Source organism: Alligator sinensis, unplaced genomic scaffold (genome assembly GCF_000455745.1).
Source record: "Alligator sinensis unplaced genomic scaffold, ASM45574v1 scaffold188_1, whole genome shotgun sequence".
Taxonomy (NCBI): Eukaryota; Metazoa; Chordata; order Crocodylia; family Alligatoridae; genus Alligator; species Alligator sinensis.
This window is the reverse complement of record NW_005841903.1, coordinates 2370244-2386071: the sequence shown is the minus strand read 5'-3', so window position 1 is coordinate 2386071 and position 15828 is coordinate 2370244.

Below are 15828 nucleotides of genomic sequence, written 5' to 3'. Positions count from 1 at the left end.
TGACTGACCGCTTGTAAAGGCTAGGCCATTGCAAATATATTGTAAAGATATTAATGGTAGAAAATGTTCAGCTTTTCATTTTTCACACCAGCTTTCAAATAGAGAATGTATAAAGCAAGATTTGTTTCTTAAGTCTACTTTACCTGATTCTCTTACTTCTGCTGCAAGTTATTTAATTCCAGAGGTTTTGCTTTAGTCAGGAATGGTGTTGGAGAATGGAACAATATACTGAGCATCTAAATAAAGCATGAGAATTTGATAGACCATATAAACAATTATCTATGTAGAGATTTGAAATTAGACTGAAGAAAGATTGCATAACTGGTAAAGAAAAACAGTGCCAAATGAATTCACTGATGAAACACTGCCAACCTGAGTCAAACAGGCTGTATAGATGACAGTTTTCTCAATTACCTTTTGGTCCTATGGGCCAGATGAGTGGCATGGGGTTGGTCCACAGGCCCTAATGGGATCAGGACCAGGCTCTGAGGCCCTGCATAAAAAGCACCATTCCACTTCAACTTCTGTTTCAACAGAACAGTGTTTCATTTCGAAAGCACTGTTCCATTTTGTTTCGTGGAAACTGTTTCTCTGTTTTGACGCTGTTTCGACATTTTGCCCATAGGCTATAATGGGGAAGCATGAAACTGCCTCTAACTTTGTCACTTCTTGCCTGATTCAGATAAAACTTACAGGGATGGTACCCCCTTCTCAGGGCATGAAGCCTACCATGTTCCAAAAACTTAGATGCAGAGGTTTCTGGGAAAGTGGCCCTCAAGTTGTTGACAAGCAGGAGCCGGGGAGCAGGAGCAGCCTCCTGTGATCCAGCAAGCAGATTGGGGGCCCGTATCCCCAGGAGGAGCCTGTCAGAGCTGCCTGTCAGATGACAGGAGGCTGCTGCTGCCAGCTGGGGACAGCGGCAGAACCAATCTTCCTGGTGCTGGATGCAGGCTGCGTGTAGCATTGGTCCCAGTCAGCAGCAGCAGCCTCCTATCATCCAGCAGGCAGATCAGGGGCCCTCCTGCACCCCTGGGACTGCTGCAGTCTCTGCCAAACTCCTCCCAGAAGTGCAGGCTCCCAATCTGCCTGCTGGATGACAGGAGGCTGCTCCTGCTGCCTGGGGCCAGCATCAGCACCCATCTTCCCAGTGCGGGGTGCAGGCTGTGCCCAGCACCAGTCCCAGACTGCAGAAGCAGCCTCCTGTGATCCAGCAGGCAGATTGGGGGCCCACATCCCTGGGAGGAGTCTGGCAGAGCCTCGCAGCCCTCCCAGGGTTGGGCGGGGTGGGGCAATCTGCCTGCTGGATCACAGGAGGCTGCTGCTGCCAGCTGAGACCGGCGCTGGGTGCAGCCTGCACCCAGTGCCAGGAAGCCTGGTGCTGCCACTGACCCCAGCCGGCAGCAACAACATGCTGTCATACAGCATGTAGATCCGCGGGCCCGCACCCCCAGGAGGGCTGGGGGATGTGCCAGAATCCTTCTGGGGGGTGCGGACCCCGGATCTGCGCCAGATGACAGGAGGCTGCTGCTGCCAGCTGGGACTGGTGCTGAAGCCAAGTAAGCCCAGCTTCAAAACTTGATATGGTTCTAAACTTGCAAAATGTTTTGAGTGCCCTTGTTTCATTTTGAAGTTGTTTCAAAGGCTTTTGTTCCATTTCGATTTCGCTGTTTCAAGCTTCAAATGTATCAAAACGAATCCCGCCAGCGAAATTTTGCATTGCCCTTCTGCCTAGCCCCATGTGCCAGGTTCAGGCCCTGTGCACTGGGAATGCACCCTGGAGCTCTGTGCTGCCCCTCCACACAGAGCTATGCCATTGCTTTCCCACTGCTACATTTTTTAATCCACCGGGAGCCCCACAGGCCAGATGAAACAGCTCTGGGGGTGAGATCTGGCCTGTGGGCTGGGAGTGGAGCATCCCTGCCATCTGAAGTATTTATCTTACAATGGAAAATTTTTGAAAGTTGTGGAGTTTCTTGAGAAATACTGCCTTATGGTGAAATAACATCTCTGAAAACTTAGCAAAAAAAAGTCCATGGATACTATCTGAGTAAAAATATTCAAAACAAAATCATTCACATTTTTAGGAACATGCACAAGAAATTAATTATTGTTTCCCTGAAAGCTTCCAGGACTTATTCAACAAACACATCAATAAACAAGGGCATACAAAATTGATTGTCAAGTTTGTTTCAACAGAAGTGAGTGAGATGAGAACAGGCAGAATTACTGTATAAGAACCTTTCAATGGATTTTTTTTTAACATAACAAATTCTGGTCCTGGAGTCATAGAAGCTCTCCTTGAACAGTTAAAAGAAACAGCATCTTTCTCGATGACTTGAGAAATCAAGGCTGCTGTAATGAGGCAACTCTGAAAAGTTAATACAGCAGATATCACAAAGTGGGTTTTTTTAGTCCTATGCAGTGTAAATTCTTTGAAGCTCAAGGTGGAAACAGATGTTGTCTTTTGTCACCTTTTGTGCCGCCATAAAAAATGTTATGGCGGCACACAGTGAAAACAAACAGACATCTATACTCTTTGTTATGCCACAGCATGGTTGCAACAAAAGGTAGTAATAATTTGTGGTGCTTTATTGTGGCAGACATATATTTGCCTCATGGCAGGAGAAGGTGGGCAGCCTGGAGCTGCCCTTACTCACCAACTACCCCAGGCAGGTGCTTTTGAGGGGCTTGGTCCTGCGTGCCCTAGGAATCCTGTACAGGATCAGGCCCCTCAAGCCTCAGGAGTGCCTGCCTGGTTTTTCCCCTGTTCTTTTCTGACTTGCAGCCTCCAGCATTTAGAAAGTTCTGATTCAGAGGCTGAATCAGAACTCCCATGCTCAATAACTACTGATGAACTTTTCCTCAAAAAAAGTGTCCAATCCAGTTTTGAACTCAACTAAACTGTCAGCTTCATCTTGGGACAATGAGTTCCACACTTTAATGACACGTTGTTTAGAAAAGAACTTCCTTTATTTAGTTTTGAACTTACTATCTACTAGTTTCATTTTATGACCCCTAGTTCTTGTGTTCTGAGCGGTAGTAAATAATAAATCCCTATTTACCTTCTTTTTGCCATTTATTATTATGTAAACCTGCCTTCAAGCATCTCTTTTCTATACTAAATAGCCCTAGCCTCTTTAGTCTTTTCTGGTGTGAAAGCCATTCTCTGTACCTTCTCTAGTTCTTCTATTTTCTTGTTGAGGTATGGGGAACTTTTATTATCATATATGCTAACAACTTAAACTGGGCACAGTCTTCAAGGTGTGGATCTTGAATGGATTTATAAAGGACCATAATAATACTTTCTGTTGTGTTTTCAGTTCTCCTCTTAATAATTTCTAATACTTTTTTAAAATGAACGTCAAGTTCCTAGTAGGCATCTGAAGTCTAGAACATACCCATCACACCAACACTACCTTAAGCTTACAAAGACATTCATGTTCTGCAATGACTCAATCTTGGTAGGTGCAAGATCATCAAAACAATTATCTTGTTTTGATTCTAATTAAAACCCAAATTGTAGTGTGTATTGATGTATAAGATGCCATTTATGAGTCTATACTTACTAAAGCAAGAAAAGTGAAATTCACTTGAGATGCTAACTGCTCATACTAAACATTTGTGGAAAAGGTTTACAAGGAGTAATTGTGTCTTAGAGGTTCTTTATTGTCTTTCTTGGTTACATGAATAAGCAAAACTGATTAATCTGTTTTTGTGAGGAGTTAAGAAATCAAGATTGGGAAGTGGCTAACAGTATCCTTGCCTACCCTAGAAAAAGGTTAAAACTGGTCCTGGGAAGGAAACGAATCTACAAATATAGGTTTGTGTAAGGCTTATGTGACAAGGTATCTTAAAGCATTCTGCAAACATTTTCACACACAGTCACTTATCATTTGCAAGATGTTAAAACACAAGGGAGAAGATAAGTGTTCATAACAGGTAAAATATAAATCCATAACCATCTGGAATGTGAGAGCTTTAAGGAGCAAAGCTACATTCCCTTGGGTTTAGGTCAAAATCTTTTATATTATTCATGGCGATTCAGGGGAAAGAAATAAGGAAAAAAACTTGATTAATACTGTCTAATATAAAATGCAAAAGCTAAGTTTCAGGCAGAGGCAAATCAGCTCCCAGTATCCCCTCTTTTTATACAGATATGGATATTTTGAGAGAGATGACACCTTTCACCTGTGCAGATATGCTGTGCAAGCTTTTGGATCCCCACAGAAGTCCTTTTATTATCAGATATGCTAAATATGTGCATGTAATGGAGTGATAAATATTGTATAAAGCTTTGCTTAACAAAAATAAGGCCTCTCATTTAATAGTGAAAGCTGATGTGTTGTCTAATAAACAGGCTGTTGGAAATAACACATAGCTTTTCTCCAATAATTTCATTCTGATGGCTGTCTTTTCAATGACAGAACTCAGGAAAATCAAATTACATTTATAGAGCAATGACGTAATAAGAATAAGAAAATATGTCTAGGTTTGTACTTATGTTCCTGGTGACAATATACAATTGTGCCAAAGTTAAATATTCCACTTTTTGTTGAATAATTAACTCTAAATACTAATATGCATCATTTCTATAGTATGGGTGACTGTAGAACGCATGTGAATCTACATTATGAACAAGCTGGAGCTGTAACTGTTATTGTAAATAGATATATTGGTAAAGCATTATGGAAGGTAGTTCAAGGTTTGTCTGATTTGTAACCCTTTTTCCTCAGCTTATTCAGGGTTTGAGGACCCAAATCTGTTACCAGCAAGAAGAAAGCTTTTGTGAGCACTCTAGATATTTGCTTTGGGAATAAAACAATCAATTTAAGTCTTTTGAACAAAAATGCACCATATTAAAGCCTGAGTGGTTAAGAGAAAATGTCTTTTAAGTTATGAGATAATGGTCTGAAGTTAGCACAATGGAAATTAGAGGAAAATATCTTTAAAAATCATAGAGAGAGGGGATACAAACAAGAGCAAATATGTAATCAGAGGAAAAAGGAAGACATTTGTAATGATTTGTCCCTTTTTTAGCAGTATTAATAGAGAGAGAATATTGTTCAGTTCTTTCTTAAAGAAGCACTTATTTGAAAATAAGATTTTTAGAAGAGAAGGATGAATTCCAACATAGCAGTTCCTATATCCAAGTTAATTAATCTGTATGGGTTTTATTAAGTGTAAAATATCAGCAACTGTATGGAACTGATATCTCTGACCTGGCAGGTAATTTACAGTGAAATCTACTTCCTCTGTAAGCCTAAGTATGCATCACCAGGGTGACTTTACGTTTCTGAATAGTGTAATTGTCTTTAATGGGACTGCATACATGAACAAAGGTATTTGTGTTCAAGTGACAACTGACCATTAATCTATGTTTACTTTATATTCAATGAAAAAGTGAGCCCTAATAGACCTTGGACCCACTATACTATATTTGTCAGAACAAACTGTTTCCAAGTTGTCAGTATATCAGTAAAATTCACTACAATATCATCATATTTTCCAATATGCAAAACAGTATGGATCTTTGTGAATACCTCCCCATGGCACATTGTTCCCATCTTCTTTTCCTTCACTACTGAGCAAAAAGTCAAAAAATAAATTAAAAAAAATAAATGTTAAAAGAATAAAAAGACAAAGAAGAACATAGATGTGATAAGAAGTAAAATCCTTGCCACAGCTGCAAGTAACTTTAGCCTTCAAATTCAATCGAAAAAACTATTTCTTTGCTACATTCCTCAGTTGTTCAGTAAGAGATTCAAAATTGGAGGAGATACAAAATGGAATAAAGAGCAACTCTGGCTCAAGCACTGAATCTCATGGAGAAAAAGGCTATTATTGATCCCAGTAGACCAGACTACTTGCAAAAGCTATGAGTGATTTCTCAACTCTTTGTCTTGCTACTGCTGTGCTAAAAATTCCTGTAGAATATGCCATTTGATAATTGCTTTATAAGGTTGGTCAGGGTTTAATTTATATCCCAGTCTTTGCTCAAAATTTATGTTGATCTGAGAACATGCCCAAGGTTGCTTTCCTCTTAGTGATCAAGTTTCCCTCCTTTTTTATCTGTGTACTGGCTTCTGCTCGCCTAATCTCACCCTAAATTTGTGAGCTTGATAACCTGGGCAAACCATGTCATTTTACATGCCCACATAGCCAAACAGGAGACTGTTTGGTAATGTAATGAGAACTCCACATCATTTTCTTTCAATTACCTTTGCTATCAAATGCCACCATTTTTTAAGTCCAAAGATTATTTTTTTGCAGTTCAACCTGTGATTTGAAAATGGAAGATTCTTATAACTGCCTCTTATATCATTACCTAGTAAGAATGATTGTTCAGTCAAAATCTTCACTGATAGTTTTGCTGATGATGGAAGAGACAGATTACACAGCTACAACTTTCCATCTGGTTCAGGAGAGCTAAAGGGAGCTGTGCTGTCTTGCTCAGCCATTTACACTAATGCAAAGTAGATATCAAACATTGATAATGTTACTTGATAGTAGTTTATGTCCACTTGGATAAAACAAATAGTGGAGAACCGGGTCCTTAATTGTTTATCAAGTAAACAGTTACAAAGCTGGAAAAGTCACTCAACCTGCCATTGAAATTAATGGGTGGTTCAAAGCTGTATTCAGAAGGAGGTTTCCAGTTTTAATACAGTCACACTTTTGATAAATTGTTTAAAAAATACAAGGCAACAAGACAGACAGGTTATTTCCCACCTTTCTTAAATTTCTGAAGTTTTCCAAACTTTGGAAAATTTTAAATAGGTCCGCTTTGGATCATACCTGCATTTTGAAGACAACTTGAGTATCATAGCAAGTTCCATAGTACATCTATCCATAATCAAAATATCTCTTATGAATTTGATGAGACCGTTGAATGTACACTCTAGGCATGCTTCACTCATGGCTTTTATGTTCATCTATCTTTAGCCTATACCAAACTAATTTTTAACTAGAACCATAGTATGGGTAGAAATAAATCAGACTAGGAAACTTTAGGAAAGGTTCATATATAACACACTTGTTATATGCTGGATGCTTACACTTGTTGGATGCTGACAATCTATGTGAGAAACTTTCATGTCTACACTTTTATGAGAACACTTTTATGTCTGCACCAAAATAGCTTGAATATGTTGTAACGAAAAACAAAGGTATTGAAAGATCTGTAGGGAGAATTCTTTTGTGCAGTCTGTCTGTGTGACAGACAAAAACTGTATAAAAAATAACCCAGGGCAGGGAATGGTGTGTGGGGGCTAGAAAGCAGGCTCCATAGAACATGTGGAGTTTCCATGGAACTAAGCTCAGGCACTGAAAAGGAGGGAAGCTTCTGAAGCTCATGTGTTCTGCCAGAGCAGCCCAGACTCAGTCCGATGCAAAGACAGCTTGAAGCCACCTTTATAGTCTATACTGTGCCTCTGGGCTCCAGCAGGTAGAACCTCTGGTGTAGGGTAGGGGTTCTACTTCATAGCATGCTAACATTAGACATGATTTGGAGAAACAAAGCCTCAGCTTGGTTTTTTGAAGCATAAGCTAAGGGGGCTCAGAATTCTGGTGGCTTTTCTTTGGTGTGGAACTTAAATCTAAATCTGCCTGTCTTAAAATAAACCCTTTAAAAAATAATGACCAAGTGGGAGCTTGCCAGTGCAAGATAGATAGATATAAGATGCACTGGCAAGCTCCCATTTGGCCACTAGTTTGCTAAGGGGTTTATTTTAAAATAAAGAGATGTATTTTGCTGGAATAGGAGTTTTAAAACAGCAATTAAAGCAGCATAATGGTACAAGGACAGCTCTAATGATGTGCATTGTTTGAATTAAAGGATATAAGAATTGATCTGAGATAACAGGAATGTGTAGGTTGGAAGATAGTAAAGTATGATCCTGCTGTGATCAGCAGGTATTTAATATATTCTTCATATTTTCCCTTGTTCTTTTAAAAGAATCTGTTTGCAATTATAGCATGTTTTGATTGCTAAGTCAGAATATTTGTCTCAGTAGGTTTTATGATAAAATGTCATAGAAAAACAGTATTTTTCATTCCAAATTATCCTTTTCCCCTATAGTTTACCAGATTTATTTGGTTCTTGATTCAAATACAGTGACTGCAGTATGTCTGTGAAGTCTTTCCCCTTTATTGCTAATACCCTGGTCAACACTGGATCCTTAACACAATGCAGTTACAGCCAACTTTGATCATCTTTGTCTGCTTCTTGGGGTTTTGTTAATCGATAGAAGCAGCAGCCATTCCATCCTAGGCCTAAGTACAAACATTTGAGGGGTTTAGGAGGAAGTTAGATTGCATTAAAAATGGCCACCCATTTAAGATAAATTGGGATTGGGGGGGCTAGTGGAGAGAGGGTTGGAGGGATGGGAGGGCAAGCAGGCTCAGGGCGATCAGGGGTCTGCAGAGGGATCAGGGGGGCAGGTGGTGTCTGCAGGAAGAATTGGCAGCATCTGCAGGAGGAATCAGGGGGTTAGGGGAGGGGGTGCGGCATCTGTGGGAGGGTCCACAGTGGGGTCCAGAAGGGTTTGGCAGGATCAGCAGGACATGCAAGGTCTGTGGTGGGGCTTGGAGCAACAGTGGCTATTTTTAGCCCCCTGTACAACCCCAGTAAACCTACCCCCTCATCGGTCCCCACATAAATACTTGCTTCTTTGGCTCCTAGCAATGACAAACACTGTTAAAACCAGCACTGGGAGCAGCTTGTGGGTTGGGGAGGGAGCTGGCTGATCTGCCGGGGGGGAATGGTGAGGGGCCAGGAGGCTAAAATGGCCTGGTGCCAGGGGGCAGGTAGGAAAAGTGCAGCCCCAAGACTAGGGTCAGGCGGTGGTGCTTTCCCAGCCCTGGGGCTGTGTGGGTAACTGTCTAGAATTTTCACTCACCAATCTAACCTAAATCAATTAAGTTTGAGTGCATATCAATCCAAGTCTATTTTAGATTGGATTCTGCCATGTTTAGACCAGTCTATGCGTGCAAAGCTTCTATTCTGTTACAGGTTTAGATTGATTTCCTAAGTGTAAGGTTTATACCTGGGTAAACTAAATTAGATTGGGTGGCCATTTTTAATGCAATCTAATCTCCCCCTAACCCTACCAATGCCTGCACTTAGCCCTAGTCTAAAATATTTAAGAATATTCATTGTCTAGGTTTATTACCTTCTGGCAGAATTAGCTCTTTTTCCTGCTCCATAAATATTTTTATTTTTTTAAATTCATTATTTATATTCACCAAGCAGTGAAACTAATTGCCATGGGTTTTTTTGCAAATTGTTCACAGTGAGTATTCACAGTGTGTGACTGGTCACTTGCATCACATTGTTGCATCTGTTCCCTGATTGAACAACTGTACATTTTTTAGACAGCTGATTATTGATCAAAGAACAATGGAAAAATCATAAACATTGAATGAATGCTACTCATGCTAAAATACATTAAACTTTGAGATTTACCAACACATTCGCAAAAGAACCATAGGTTATACGAATGCTTATAAACAGTAAATAATATGATGTGCCAAATAACAGCAATATGAACCCCTTTGGCTTATTTGAGTATTAGTTGAAAGACTCAGCTCATTATATAAGTTGTATATATCTTGTCACAAAATAAAGCATACTAACTCTATAAATACATCGATTCATGAACAAAAAAGAAGGCTAGTTCAGTTTGGTTCAAATTTTGGAAGAAGCTTTGAAGGACATCTGTCCCATGATTTCCAAAGTTTTGCACCGTACAAATCTGGAGTCTCGTCACTTGGTTTTGGTGGAAATTAGAGATTAGTGACATGCTTTATAATTTCTGGCTGAATTTGAGGCTGGAATGTGGGCTTTGTTTGTTTGTTTCTACTCCCTTGTTTGGGGTTTTGGTCACACTGCATTCCCTGGCAGGTGGAGAGGGTCTGGTGGTAACTGTTGCCAAAACACCCGGCCCCGCTTACTACCAATAGTGTAAGTAGCACTAATCTCTCATTTCCATATATTATAACCTAATTGTTTATGCCTCATTGCAAGTCAATAGATGGACTAGCACAATATCCCACATTTGTTTATTATTCAAGCTACATAAGGAGACCACTTAACATGGATGTTTTAATATCTTGTTTTTCATTATTTTATTTCTTTTGCCTTATTTACTTAGTAGAAGTGTTTGCTATCTTTCTAGCCATTAAAATGTTCTATCTTTTCTCCTTAAAACAGACTTAAGTGGAACAACAACCATCTGTTGTTATAAAATTTACTGCTCACACAGGATGTTATAAAAACTACTAGTCAGAGCTTCCTGGAAAATAAGTTTAAAAAAACAGGCTCCATTTAATTATTTGCTTCAAGGAGGAGGAAAGGCCTTTTCTAATCATATTTCTTCCTAGGTATTTCTTTGGAGGACATCAACTCTTTCAGCAAGAGGGTTTGATTTTTATAGTATTAGTTTGAACATACAGGAAGGGAGACAGCAGTAAAATAAATCTAACTAAATGAGGCCACAAAGTGGTTTCACATCTAGACTCATGAGCATAGTGTGTGCTTTTTGCTCAATTCATGATATCTTCAATGCACTTAAAATATTCCTGTATCCATATCAGTGCACCTCAGAAAGCTTGCCTGCCTTTCAGTGCCATTCAACTTATAAGGCTGAGCCTGTCTCAGGTCTAGTTCCTTAGTGATGTAAGCCGGCATGGCTCTATTAGCTTCAATGATGCAACACGGCTTTACATCAGCTGAAGCTCTGTCCTTCAGTCCTCTTGACCGTAAGTAGCTGAAAATAACCTCTTTTCCTTGATGTTTCATCCATTTCTTTTTGTTAGCCTATTGCTTGAAATTCAGATGGATTTTTAATTGATTTGGGAATAGGGAAATGCACATAAAGTTAATAGAAGCTTTAGGCTCACATTTCAGCAGGTTGAGTTAACCTTTGCAGGCCCAGCCCACCCTAGGAATAATTTAATAATCTTCCACGTGTTACAACAATAAATGAATGAATTACTCATCATACATATAGATTCATTTATTAATAACTCCCTTATAAAGTAGCCTATAGTCAAACTTTGAAAACTAGAATTTAGAACTACATGAAGTTGTAGAGGTAGAAAGACAACTTGCCTGGAAACAAACTTTACGTGTGTATTTATTTTATTTAAAGATTTGCAAATTCAGACTTTTTTTGCAACAAAAATCTCTAGACCCAGCAGAGACGACACACACTGGGAAATTCAGAGCTGTGGATTTGTGGGCCTTAAATTAGTAGGTTTTTAAAAGTTATTTTTTCCAGTGGAGGGAAGAGGACACCCCTTTCCAATTAGTTTCTCTTTGACCCAGCTGTTTTATGTACTTCCTGCTGGATAATAACATAGGAGCACTCCATGCTTGTAAGCTAATTTAGTCCTTTATTAAGAGGAAAGTTTATAGAGATGCTACTACTGCAGCTGAAATGTGTATACTGTACCGACCTATGCTCTACCATGAAATGTGCTATTTTACCTTTACCTCCCTTAGCCACCATGTGTTTGACAAGGATACATTAATTTTGTATCAACTGCTTTATCACTTGGGTTCTCTCCTTATCATGTCACAATATCATAACAAACACATAAAATAAGCAGTGCAGAGCTCTACACAGCATGGCTTATACCAGCATAAAATGGTAGATGTCTTTCAGGAGTAGAGCAGATGACAAGGAGGGGAAGTAAAAATTTTAAAAAGGTAAATATACAAGTAAGCAGGATTCCTGAAAGGTAGATTTAGAGAGGAAGGGAAAGAAAAGATGAATGGGGCAGTCAGGCATAGGTTAAAGCAAACAGGAAGGTTCTCAATGAGAAATAACTCCGTGGTTTAGAGGGGGAAGGTTAGAAGGTGAGTTGCAGATTAATGGGAAAGCACAACATGAGAGTGATGACCACTAACTGTGGGGGTCTCAGGAAGGGAAAAGAGAAGGGAGGCCAAGATTAACATGTGGTCTTGAGCAGGAGGCATTTGTGAGGCCAAAAAGAAGGGGATAGAGTAACTCCAGGGAGAGCTGTGAAAACCAGGAGAGTGGTTTTGAAATTTATTTATAGATAGCTGAGAAAACCTGATCTGCACCAGGTCAGCTTAGAAGAGCAGGGATCTGCAAGACTCTATGTACACAGCCCTTATCCTTTCTCTGGTTTGTTCATCACATTGTTGCTAGTGTCTTTTTTCTGGGAGGGCTGCCTTCATACAAAGCACAAACAATGTAAGGAAAAGATCCAAGCCTTGTCTACAATTGAAAGCATACACATATTTTGTTACAGTCCCTTTCAATATGCTCCTCTGACACTACAACTACCTTAGCTGTGTAAGTCCCTAACCATTGCAGATTCCAATTTAAATGAATTTCAGTGGCACGATACTTTCCTTTTTTAAAACTAAATTGAGCTCATTCACATTCTCTCCCCCCTCACCCTGCCTCTAGAGTGGTGCATTCAAACAAAAAAGGCAAGAGATCAAAGATTAAACTGAACCTATCCCAAACATCTCCTGCACTCAAATAGCTATGTCCTTTTGTTCATGATTCACTTATAACTCTCCCCCTGCACTAAGCTGTATTTTTCATTCTCAACAAATCACAGGAGCAGATGCTCCCTTTGACATGTGGTTACAAGTCACAGATTTGGAGCCTTTCTTGATTTGTGTTGGCTAATGCAACAGTTATTTCAGCTAAATTCTCAGTATTGGAGAAACAAGCTTCCCAAGATTGCTTTGATTTCTTGTCAAACTAACGTACAAAAATTATGACAAGTGGTCTTTGCTTATTTTACTTTCTCTACTATTTAGGTTATATAAAAATGGCATGAAATTAATTTTCCTGCATTGGGATTCCTTTAGTTTTCTGTGGAAAATGGATGTTGTGTGTGGATTTCCTTTCTTAAAAAAAAACAAAAACAAAAAAAACCCCCTCACATTGTATATTTATTTACCAGAATGTATTGCTGTAAGGAAAGGTGATGCATTGGCAATAGTAGTATAAGTCTACTATTGTGTGTGTGAGCCCCAAGGATATGGACAGACATTCAAAAACCCTGAGCCTGAATTGATTAAATCTTTGCAGGTTAGTGTAACCTGCCTAGGTTGAACCACTTTGCAAGTGTACAGGCATTCCCTCTGAACTAAAGAAATGCGGGCACATGCCTGCAGTGGCTCAAGCTAGATGCCAGGGGGTGCTAGAGCAGTCCTCCCTTCCCTCCCATAGTGCTGACTGTCCACAAACCTGACAGATGAGGGAACCAGCAGGGAGCTGATAACACAGCATTTAGCAGCCCATCAAGAAAACAAAAGCCTTTCTCATTAGTTCAAGCTGTCCCTAAATAGCTTTTTCCAAGGAAGGAAAGGAAGGACATTACCAGCTGACCTGTTGATTTGCTCCAAAAAGCCCTAAGGGACACTGTCCTGTCTACCTTTGTCATAGATTCATAGATTGTAGAGTTGGAAGGGATCACAATGGATCATTGTGTCCGACCCCCTGCCCTGGCAGGAAAGAGGACTGAGGTCAGATGTCCCAGTGAAATTGGAGAGACACACACAAAGACACCTCTCAGCATAAGCTAGCATACCACATGCCTAGGGTCTATGGGGCTGGGGTCCATGCTGTGGGAGATGGGAGGGAAGGAAGGGGAGCGGGGATCCCTGCTTGAGCAGCGAGTGGCAAGGGGGGAAGCGAGGGGGGCAGAGCAGGGGGAAGCCAGGCAGACCCTGCTGAGTGCCTGCAGTCTCCACCGGAGCTCTGGCTAAGGAGCAGAGGGGCAAGGCCAGCCCAGGTCTCTGGAGGACAGAGCATAGCCCAGCCCAGTTCAGGGCTGCAAAGCATCTGGGATGTTGGGGTACTCTGGATTAACTTAAACCAGGAAGGCATCCAGGACAGACATTGCAAAAACCAGTTTGACCCAAATCAGTTAAGTCTGATACTACATTCAACCAGGTTTATCTTAAACCAGTTTCAGCCATTTTGAAACTGGTTTATGTGCACTGAATTTATATTCTGTTACAAGTTTAAGCCAGTTTCTTATCATTTAAAGTGGTTTATGTGTAATGTCTGTCCCTAGCACAAATGGAAGGATCAATTTTAGTAGTAAGAGGTTAGTTCTGTCTCCATGCCTAACTACTGTTAAATTCTCCCAGATGTACACAGCCCTAGAACTGAATGGGAATTTTCAGAATAACCATTTTATTGTCAGAAAATGCTGAATCACTGAAGCCACAGAGTTGCAATAAAATCTATCAGTACTGTATTAGTTTAGATTAATTTGTGCCCAAACACAGGGGTTTGTCTGTGTTGCCAACATGGAACCACAGAACTGAGATAAAGTAATAGAATCGAAGAATCATAGAAGTAGGGTCAGAAGGGACCTTGTAGATCTTCAAGTCCGACCCCCTGCCTGGGCAGGAGGGAAACTGGGCTCAAGTGACCCCAGCCAGGTAGGCATCGAGCCGCTTCTTAAAGACCCCCAGGGTAGGAGCCAGCACCACTTCCCTTGGAAGTTGTTCCAGATCCTAGCCGCCCTAACTGTGAAGTAGCTCCTATGGATGTCTAATCTGAACCTACTCTCCAACAACTTGTGGCCGTTATTCCTTGTTATCCCGGGGGGTGCTAGGGGAAACAAGGTCTCCCCCAAACCCTTCTGGTCCCCCTACTGAGTTTATAGATGGTCCCAAGGCCCCCCCTCAGCCTTCTCTTATGAAGGCTGAACAGGTTCAGGTCCTATAGCCTCTCATTGTAGGGTCTGCCCTGCTGTCCCCGGATCATGCGGGTGGCCCTCCTCTGGACCCTCTCAATGTTGTCCACATCCCTCCAGAAGTGGGATGCCCAGAACTGGACACAGTACTCTAGCTGTGGCCTGACCAGTGTCACATAGAGGGGGAGGATCACCTCCTTGGCCCTACTTGAGATGCACCTGTGGATGCACGATAGGCTCCAGTTAGCCTTGCCAACTATGACCTCGCATTGTCGGCCCATGTTCATCTTGGAGTCAATGATGACTCCAAGATCCCTTTCTGCCTCCGTGGTCTCAAGAAGGGAGTTTCCCATCTTATAAGTGTGCTGCTGGTTACTACTGCCCAAGTGCAACACCCTGCACTTGTCCGTATTGAAACGCATCCTGTTTTTGTTAGCCCACCCTTGCAACCTATCCAGGTCTTTCTGCAGTCTTTCCCTCCCTACTAGCGTGCCCAATACTGTCTCACTTTGAACTAATTTGAGTCTAACTGTGATGGCACAATTCTCAGCACAAACTAATATACTCTGACCTCCCAAATTTGGATTACTTTGTAATTTAAGTCCTTACAAGGAGGTGGACGATAGGGAGAATCTGATATACATATACAATGTAGGTATTGCAGAATGTGGATGTGCTTCAGGTGCACTTTGGATGGTCTGAAATACTGCCTATAGGTTCAAGAACTAGTAGTTAGCAGTATTTATAATGGCTTCTTTCACCTTTCATCCCAAAGCATTTCATGAACTTATGGATGAATTTGTGTGTGCATAAGTAACATATTTTATGCATCCCTGGATTGGCTGGCAGTAGCCAAGCAGATCACTGGTATATAAGACGTTGTACAACCAAGGTGGAGATGAAAATATAGCCAAGAAACACCCTTTGCTTTATGGAGAGTGCCATTGGATTTTTAAAAGTCTGTGCAGAGCAGACAGAACATCATTTTTAAAGGTCTCAGTCAAAAGACCCCTGTACAGTAACTGCATGACACTCAATTTATCTCCCTCGGAAGGATGAAGGACTGAGTTGACCTTGTGGTTTCAAGGAGTCTACAGAAGGTATTTCAAGCCTGGTGCTTAAATCAATCAC